The following is a 10596-nucleotide window of genomic DNA, read 5'->3' on the forward strand; positions in this document are numbered from 1 at the left end:
ATTTTGCAATTCTTTAATGCTTTTATTTTGTTTTCTGTGATGTATGTTGTCACGCCTCGAACCTCAAGTGCGTGCCCATCCCTTGGTGGTCGATAATAAAATTGCGACGTCCCCGAACGCGTCACCGACTCATTCATTTTAATGTACATGCATACGCGAATTACTAATCCCCTGACCACAACAAATGTGGAATAGAAAAGCAAGAATACAAATTTGAAATCAATCATTATAGCTTTTATAAACAATCTGATTTACAAACAGAGGCCAAGTCTAGGGTCTAGGTATAGGAGGTCTATCTCCAAAAAGAACTTCCCAGCCACCAATGCTCCTGACCTTTCTGTCTCAAGCTTTGAGTTCTTCACGCTAAGGACTTGAAATGTTAAGCCCACGACGGGGTGAGACAATGTCTCAACAAGTTCACCCCCTAAACCCCGACTAGGAAGGAAATATGCCTAGAGGCAGTCTATGCACACAATATAGAAGACTTACCTCGCCTCAGTTTCCTCCTGCATGTTAGCACAATTCATATATCACATAAGAGCTGTTGTGACCAATTTTTTGGGTACACCACCTGTTGGAGAAATCTTCTTGAAGTATTTTGAAGTTGACAAAACGTTTCTATCAGTCTAGTCTGAAGGCTTGCGGACTCTGTTATTTAAAGTCGAAGACCTCCGGACAGCCGAGACTCAAGACTCAAAGTCTATCCTCATTGACAGTCTCTAATCCGTTGAAGAAAGGTTATCCAACTGGATGTTTCGTTAAGGATTTAACCTTATCAACTGGAGAAGATCTCGTGGCTGGAGAAGACATAACGGAGTCCTTTGATTAATCGAAGATTGACTCGATAATTGAAGATCCGGTGATTGCCTAAATATTATTGGAAGGTTCTGCTTATGGAAACCGAGATCCTGATTGTGTGGGCGAACATGATTGATGGGCTATCAACACGTTCCTTTAATAGCTTGAAGAATCTTCCTAATTGATTCCGTCCAACGGGTAGATTGGAGGAATTCCTTTGGTAAGTGCCAACGGGTATGATGGCATAAAGGAGTATATAAGGAAGACGGTCTTAGTTGTTCAAGGTGTGCGCGATAGAAGAATTCCAAAGTCTGAAGCTCTTTTTTGTTTAGACAATTCCTTTGAGCGAATACTTGTATACAAAAAGAGAGTCTATATTTGTGAGAAATCTTGAGGAGGTGTGATAGAACATCTATACTTTTGTGGAATCAAGGCAAAGCTGTGCTGTAACTTCTCTTTTGTTCATAGTGGAATCCAGCCAATAGGCTGTCGGTGAAGAAGAGTGGACGTAGGCTTGATATAAGCCGAACCACTATAAACCGCGTGTTCAATTTTCTCTTCTCTCAGTCTTACTTTGATTATCGTTTCCTTCAACTGTCTAGTATTGTGCAATTGTTGAAGAAAAATCTTTTATATACCTATTCACCCCCCTCTAGGTACTCATACTAGCAATATCAATTGGTATCAGAGCTTGTGTACTTACTTTATTTGAAGTGTTTTACTTCGTAGTAAAAGATCCATGGCTAGTATGCTAGCACCGGGGGCGATGGAAGGGCAAAGCAATACCAGATCACCCTACTTTGATAGAAAGGATTACAACATCGGAAGAATAAGATGAAAGCTTTCCTACGATCAAAGGATCCTCCGGAATGGGACGTTGTAGAAAAAGGAATTACTCCTACCACTGCATTAGTCTCGAAAGAGGAAAGAAACTGATGAGACCAGGGAATGACTCGGAAGAGATAATCAAGAGACAAGCACTCGATGCAAAAGCAATTTACTCCTTATATTGTGCTTTGTCACCAACTGAATATAATAGAATATCTTCTTGTGTTACAACAAAAGAAGTTTGGGACAGATTGCATATCACCTATGAAGGAACAGATCGAGTGAAGGAAACAAGAATCAACATTCTTCTCGGTCAATACGAAGCCTTCGAATGAAACCGGAGAATCTATATCTCGACATGTTTAGTCGTTTTACGAGATATTGTGAATGGTCTTAAAAATCAAGGTTAACCAACTTCGATCCCATGAAGGTAAACAAGCTACTTTGCGTGGACTCTCCGGGGATTGGAATCACATAAAGACTTCGATAAGAGAGACGCAAAGAATTATGCCACTATCTGTCGACGAGCTAATTGGAACTCTTCGGTCTTATGAAGTGGAACGGATCAATGAAGATGAAGATCCAAAAGGTAAGAAATCCATTGCATTAAAATCAAATGATGATTCGATGATACAAATTCGAAGATGATATGGACGATGAGGAGCTTGCTCTCATGATAAGAAGATTCAGAAAACTGAATAGAAAAGGAAGAAGGTTCAACTCAAAGAAACAAAGCTTTCAAAGACAGCGGACCAAGTCTGTTGATGATGAGGAACCAAACAAAGACGTAGTCCGCTTTGAATGTAAGAAAAGGGACACATCGGACCCAACTGTCCTCTTCGAAGAAGAAGAGAGGAAAAGCTGAAAAATTTCGAAAAGCTCTCAAAGCCGAAACACAGGTGATACAGAGTGTGAAGAAAGTGATAATGATTATGCCAATCTATGTCGATGTCACAATCGACTCGGACTCTGGATCGACTCGGACGGTGAATTTGAGGCAAGTAATTTTAAAATTCTGTCAAAGTTTCTAAATACATTGATGAATTGTGTTTTAGTCTTAAGACTTCTCTCAAAAGAATTTCCGAACTGAAAAGGAAAACTCAGCTCTAAAACAAAAAGAAAATGTTTTAATAGAAAGAGTTAAAAGTCTAGACTTGATCAAGTTTCCACTCTTAAAGAAAATGAAGATAATCTTTCAAAAGAAAATGCTCTTTTAAAAACAGACTTATCAAATATTTCAAAGAAATTTTCAATAGGGTCTGAAAAACTTGAGAAAATTCTTTCAGCTCAAAGACCTTACTTCAATAAGTCCGGTCTAGGTATGACAGCAGAAACAATTCCCTTGATTGATTTTCCTAAAGTAAAAGAAAGAATTAAGAAAAGACTCTCGAGAGAGGCTTACAAAAATCATTTCAAGAAAGTTTTTGTAAAATCTGTAGGTAGAAATGCTCTCAGATGTTCAAAATGCAACAGTCCGGATCACTTTGAAAAAGAGTGTCCTATGGTTTGGAAACCTGTTAAGAAAATATGGGCTAATCTGCTTATGTTACTAACACCAAAGGACCCAAGAAAGTTTGGGTACCAAAGAAAGCTTGAGACTCTATTTTAAATGCAGGTCACCGTCAAGAAAAAGGTAAAGTGGTATCTTGACAAAGGGATGCTCAAGACACATGACGGGAGACTCAAATTGTTTTATAAAGCTTGCTCAAGTAAATGGTGGAAAAGTTTCATTTGGAGGAAACAACAAAGGAAGTATTGTGGGATTTGGAACTGTGAAAATTGGAAATCTCACAATAAGTAATGTTTCCTTAGTGGAAGGACTCAATTACAATCTTCTCGGATTAGTCAATTGTGTGATACTGGTTTCAAGATCTTCTTTCAAGAAGGAATATGTTACGGAATCAAGTAAAGACTCTACTCGAGTCTTTCATGGGTCGAAGACATGGAAACATCTATCTTCTGGATGTGAAACCAAATGAATCGCAATGTTTTATCTCAATTCAAGACGAAGCAAGCTTATGGCACAGAAAACTTGGTCATGTCAACATGAAGCAATTAGCCAAAATCTCATCAAAGCAGCTTGTTCGAGGACTACCCAAATTACCTTATCAAAAGACTGATCCATGCACTCCATGTATTACGGGAAAGCGGGTAAGAAATTCATTTAAGCCAATAAATCATGTCTCTACTAATCATGTACTACGCTTGCTGCATATGGATCTCTTCGGACCAACCAGAACACGTAGTATTGGAGGTAAGAAATATTGCCTAGTAATTGTGGACGATTACTCCCGTTTTACTTGGGTATATTTCCTTGCAAGTAAGTCCGAAACCTTCTCGTATTTTGAAAAGTTTGCTAAAAGGTTCAAAATGAAAAAGGATGTGTTATCTCAAGTATAAGAACAGATCATGGAGGTGAATTTGAACATCAAGATTTTACAAAATTTTGTGATGAATCTGGCTTTAATCATGTGTTCTCCTCTCCATATACTCCTCAGCAAAATGGAGTTGTGGAAAGAAAGAACAGATCTCTTCAAGAAATGGCTAGAACTCTTTTAATTGAAAGCAAGATTTCTTCACGATTTTGGGCTTTGAAAGCTGTTTCAACAGCTTGCTATATCATCAATAGTGTCTTCTTAAGACCTATTCTAGAGAAAACTCCTTATGAGTTATTCAAAGATAAGAACCTATTGTTTCATACTTTCATGTATTCGGTTGCAAATGTTTTATATTGAAAAATGCAAAAGATCGAGTTGGTAAGTTTGAAGAAAGATCGATGAAGGTATCTTCCTTGGATATTCTACATCAAGCAAAACCTTCAGAGTCTATAACAAGAAGAGCTAGTCGTGGAGGAGTCAATGAATGTCAAATTTCAAGACTCAACACAAGATGAATCAAGTCGACTCATCAAGAAGAGTCTCGAACCTGCTCCCAGACCTTCCAAAGCTTACAACTCAAGAAGCATCTCAGACTCTAGAAAACTAGCATCAGGATGTTCGTGAAGATCCAAACAAAGAGAGAGATCATCAACCAGACAAATCAACAAGTAACTGGAAGCATAAGTCCAGTCATCCCAAAGATCTTATAATCGGCGAAATTAATGAAGGAATTCACACCAGATCCAAAAGGCGAGAAGAGTCTAGTGCTGTGGCTCTCGTTTATGAAATTCAACCAAAAAGCATAGAAGAAGCTTTATCTGATGAAAACTGGATTGAAGCTATGCAAGAAGAGCTCGAGACAGTTCAATATTAATGATGTCCGGGAATTGACATCCAAACCAAAAGGTAAAACTGTTATTGGAGCTAAATGGGTGTTCGAAACAAGATGAATGAGAAAGGAAAAGTCGTACGAAACAAAGCAAGACTCGTGGCCAAGGGATATACGCAAGAAGAAGGAATAGACTATGATGAAACTTACGCTCCAGTAGCAAGGTTTCAATCAGATCCTAGAGAATCCCATCTCAGTGCTGCGAAACGCATCATTAAATACGTTGCTTCATCATCAAGCATCGGTCTTTGGTATCCTAAGAAGGGAGACTTTAATCTTCTGGATATTCGGATGCGATCTGGCCGGTTGCGAGTTGATAGAAAAAGCACTTCGGGAACTTGCCAGTTGCTTGGAAGCAGGACAGTGTCTTGGTTTTCAAGGAAACAAAGCACTGTGTCCCTTTCAACAACAGAAGCAGAGTATGTAGCCCTTGGAAGCTGCTGTTCGCAAATTCTATGGATAAAACAGCAACTAAGAGACTTTGAAATTGAAGACTCATGCACGGAGATTAATTGCAACAACACCAGCGCTATCAACCTCACAAAAATCCAATTCTCCACTCAAGAGCAAAGCATATAGAGATTCGACATCACTTTATTAGAGACCATGTTCAAAATGGAGATGTTTCAATTCAATTTGTTGACTCAAAGAATTAACTGGCGGATATATTCACAAAGCCTTTGGAGAAAAATCAATTTGAGTCTATACGTTCCAGACTCAACATTTTGAGGTATGAGGATATCAAAGTCTAAAGACTTTCGACTCGAGACTTACAAGACTTTATCTGAAAGACAGTCTTGGTACGTTCGTCAGACTGTAAGTCTTTCTCTCTTGAATCTCATCTTGAAAAGGTACGATCGTCAGACTGTGTTCAAATTGTTGCTATATTTAATTGACGTAAATATTGCATCGTTTCATTTTCAAAAAGGAAGTTATTTTTGAAATGGCTATTTTTATGGAAAAGACAGTTATTTTGAAAAGGCTTTTTTTTTTTATTTCCTTTGTGACGGTTCGTTTATCCCTCTTTTTAACCGATCGTGCACCTTTGTCGATTCCTCTTCACTTTTCTCTCAAAAACCCTAGAAAGCATCGATTCTCCATTCCCGTTTGTCTTCTTTGTTTAATCCTCAAAAAGTTGTCATCTTTCCTGGGAAAGTCAAGCAAGGAATCTTCTAAAAACTGAGAAAGATGTCATCTTCAAGAAAGTCTTCGAGAATCGCAAGCGGGGACCACGGCGGATGAGTGAGGGGCCTACGCACTTCGATCTTACTCAAGAAGAAGTGACTCCAGAACAGCTAGTGAGCCCACAACATTCTCAGCAAGGTCATTCTCCTCCATCTAGTCCTCAAGGCGTTGATCATCAACAACAGGAAGAAATCATCGAGGATGTAGACCCTGTAACAGTTCAAAAGCCCGCTTATATTTACCAGTTATATCGTGCCTTAAAAGGAATTCGTACTCCTTTGAACTACATTGATGATTTTCTTAAAGACAAAGGACATGGGAACGAATATATCTTTCTGCGAAAAATGGAAAGTTTGGGAATTGCTCGAAAAGGAGTGGTCGAGGAAACCCTTGCAAATATCCCAAGTGATCCTCGTGACTGGGGGCCAAATCCTGTAGATGGGAATGATGATGACAAATTGTACAGTCAATTTCAACCAAAAATGGGTGTTGCGGTTGAAAATCAAGGAAAAATGGGAGATTTGTTCAGATCGAAGGAGCAAAAGGATCTGTACTCGAAATTGCTGAAGCGTGTAGTAATAAACCCTAGGAGTGTGGATTTTGATTTTCTGGATGCTTTGTGAATGTGAACTTAAGGGAAAAGTTCGGTTATCTTCAACTTGAAAAGTTACGCTCGACTCTACGAGGCCTATGCTTTGAATTAACTGCATATTTCTATTCAAATCTAAGCTTTTTGGATGCGAATAGATTCTCTTTCAGCGTTAAAGACCAAGACTATGTTGTGGATATGAATATGCTTTGGTAGATGTGTTAGAAGTCGAAAGAGGAAGATATCAACCAATCAAAGTTTCCATTGCTCGGGTCACACTTGAACTGGTGAAGGACAGGAGAACAGATGAAAAGATCACTTACTTAAGGATGGGTCCATTCAACATCTTGCTTCATAAGGTTGTGATTAATTGCCTTCGACCGAAATCAACTTCCAAGACTGATGTTTCAAGTTCAAAGGCCAAGCTGATGTATGCCATTCTCTTTGGAAAAAGGTTTTCTTTGCCTCACACTGTGATGTTTCACATGTATAGAGCAATGATGAAGGACAGAGGTCAACTCCCTTACCCAAGCCTTGTTACGAAGTTATTCAGACATCTAAATATTCAGCCTCCACAAATATTTTGTGTTCGACCATGCGATTATATGGTGGTAGGACTGAAAATGGTGACCAAAATGCGTCAAGAAGGAACCGAGCAAGGAGTTGGAGAAATTCAAGGAGAAGACTCCTGCAAAATCTCATCAAATCTCTTCTGCAGCTAAAAGAAAAGGGAAGGAGCCCATGGTTGCTCCATCCAAGAGAAGAAGAGCTCTCCTCGTTGAGGATGAAGATGATGAGGAAGACATCACCATCTCTGCATTGGCTTTGAAGAATTTAAGTCGTTACGTTTCCACGAAAGAATCGGAACAAATGACAAAAGAAGCGAGAGGAGAAGGAAGAAGAAGAAATAGAAGCTGAAAAAGAAACAGAGGAGGAAAGACCTGAAGAAGAAAGAAGAGAAGAAGGAGAACCTGAGGAACACTCTTCTCCACCTGTAGGCATGGAAACAGGGGGAGATCACGAGAAAGGAGTGAAGTCTTCATATCCTGATGCAAGTGTGAAGGAGTCAGTCGCTCACCTGCAGACCCAGAGGATGTTTATGCCTCTCAATTTCCAGAGGAAGGTCATGAAGTTTCATCGCCAAACCTGCGAGATTATGCTGATCTACCATCGTCTGCATTTACTCCATCAGATCGAGCCGAAGCAAGTACTCAGACTGATAATGGAGCAGATTTTCGCAGAATCATGGATATTCTCTTGGAGATGCGAGGTCAAATTTATGCCTTGGGATGTGAAGTTCAAAGCTTGAAGAATGAAGGTCAAGCTTCTTCCCTGTTCATTGAATGATAAAATGCAAGCCCTATTTGTTCGAATCGGCCAATGCCAAGAGTGAGGAGATTGCACAACTAAAGGAAGACTTTAAAAGGCTGGAAGGCATCGTTCAGTCTATGGAAGATTTCCAGCTTGTCCGCGTTCCCAAGCAATCTTGACTTCATCTCATCCTTTTTAATGATGACAAAAAGGGGGAGAGATGCAAGATTTGAACAAAAACTTTTCATTCATTAAACTTTTAATTGTTTGTTGGATTGTTTTGTTGTTTGAACTCGTTTGACTTTGTTTTGTGTCCGGATGAGAACCGAACTAGACTTGGACTTGATGCTTCTATTAACTAATATTGATATCTTATGGATGGCTTCATCATATACTTTGGACTAACCTATTTTCGTGGTTGCAGATTCTAGTGTTATTCTGTTAGCCATTTATCTCTATAAGATATGCATACATGTTTGAGAAATGTTTTGCGGTCAAAGATATCCAAATACGTAGGAAAGTTTTGTCACCATAAAAAAGGGGAGATTGTTGGAGAAATCTTCTTGAAGTATTTTGAAGTTGACAAAACGTTTCTATCGATCTAGTCGAAGGCTTGCGGGACTCGTTATTTAAAGTTTGAAGACCTCCGGACAGCCGGACTCAAGACTCAAAGTCTATCCTCATTGACATCTCTAATCTGTTGAAGAAAGGTTATCCAGGCGGATGTTTCGTTAAGGATTTAACCTTATCAACCGGAGAAGATCTCGTGGCTGGAGAAGACATAACGGAGTCCTTTGATTAATCGAAGATTGACTCGATAATTGAAGATCCGGTGATTGCCTAAATATTATTGGAAGGTTCGCTTATGGAAACCGAGATCCCGATTGTATGGGCGAACATGATTGATGGGCTATCAACACGTTCCTTTAATAGCTTGAAGAATCATCCTAATTGATTCCGTCCAACGGGTAGATTGGAGGAATTCCTTTGGTAAGTGCCAACGGGTATGATGGCATAAAGGAGTATATAAGGAAGACGGTCTTAGTTGTTCAAGGTGTGCGCGATAGAAGAATTCCAAAGTCTGAAGCTCCTTTTTGTTTAGACAATTCCTTTGAGCGAATACTTGTATACAAAAGAGAGTCTATATTTGTGAGAAATCTTGAGGAGGTGTGGTAGAACATCTACACTATGGAATCAAGGTAAAGCTGTGCTGTAACTTCTCTTTTGTTCATAGTGGAATCTAGCCAATAGGCTGTCAATGAAGAAGAGTGGACGTAGGCTTGATATAAGCCGAACCACTATAAACCATGTGTTCAATTTTCTCTTCTCTCAGTCTTACTTTGATTATCGTTTCCTTCAACTGTCTAGTATTGTGCAATTGTTGAAGAAAAATCTTTTATATACCTATTCACCCCCCTCTAGGTACTCATACTAGCAATATCACCACCTAGGGTTTGGTTAATGGATTGTTAAGCCTAGACTTAACTCGAGCTCTCCCAAGCCCATACTAATTTGCGACTTAGGTTCAAGTTCTTAATATGCAATTGATTTTCAATTAGGAGTCGCCACTAATCTATTTTTGGTGGGTTGATTAGAAACACAAGTAAAGTAACAGGAGATTTACTTTACTCCTACAAACGAGAGAATTATGAGTTCGGGGACTTGATTACGCTAGATTTCTTTAACGCCCTTTCGGTACCATTCTTTTATTTTCAAAAATGCTTTTGCAGGCAGCTTAAATTGATTTTAAATCTAATTTACTAACATGTGAGGTGATCATGCGGGTGCGCAAACCACCAATTTAACACCCAGATAAATAGTGAATAAATTGCAAACTTAACTCAAAACAATGAAAGCATCTGCGTTGTTAGATCAAAATTCACATTAGCAGTCCTAAATATGATTTCTAATTAACACACAATTTCTTCTTTTTTTTTCACTTAATTAATGAGAATCATGCTTTATGCAATGCATGCCACTAATTTAACATGAAATGATATGACATGGCGACAAGATTTAGCTATATGACTTAAGCAATATGACATAAATAAGCATGATCCTGAAGCATGAGATGGATTTATTCTAAAAAATAATTTTTTGTCTTTTCCATGAGATTCAAAATTGAAGAAATGCAACACTTAAATATGCAATCTAAATTAATCTAATGACCTAATTCTAATGACGGGCAATTTCTAATTAAATGAACCTAACAAAAATCACTAAATGACATGCATTGTATGAACCTAATTCTATATGACGTGCACATGATTTTTATTTTCCTAATAAGCATGTAGTCTATCATAATATGCAATGACGTGCAAAGAATGCTCTAATTCTAATTTTTTATTTATGAAATTCGAAATTAAAATTGCCAAATTAATTAAACGTGTAATTCAAATTTAAAACTAACATTCTAAATGAATACATTTTTTGGATTTTTACTTTTAAAAAATTTAAAAGAAAATCTCTATTATAAATATGCAAGATAACCCTAAAACAAGAAATATTCTAAAATGCATATAATCCAACTCAAATATATATATTGGGTTTTTTTCTTTACGGAAGCAATCAAATAAAGGCATCAAGAACAGCACAGCAACAAATCAAGCAATATATCA

Source organism: Eucalyptus grandis, chromosome 8 (assembly GCF_016545825.1).
Source record: "Eucalyptus grandis isolate ANBG69807.140 chromosome 8, ASM1654582v1, whole genome shotgun sequence".
Taxonomy (NCBI): domain Eukaryota; kingdom Viridiplantae; phylum Streptophyta; class Magnoliopsida; order Myrtales; family Myrtaceae; genus Eucalyptus; species Eucalyptus grandis.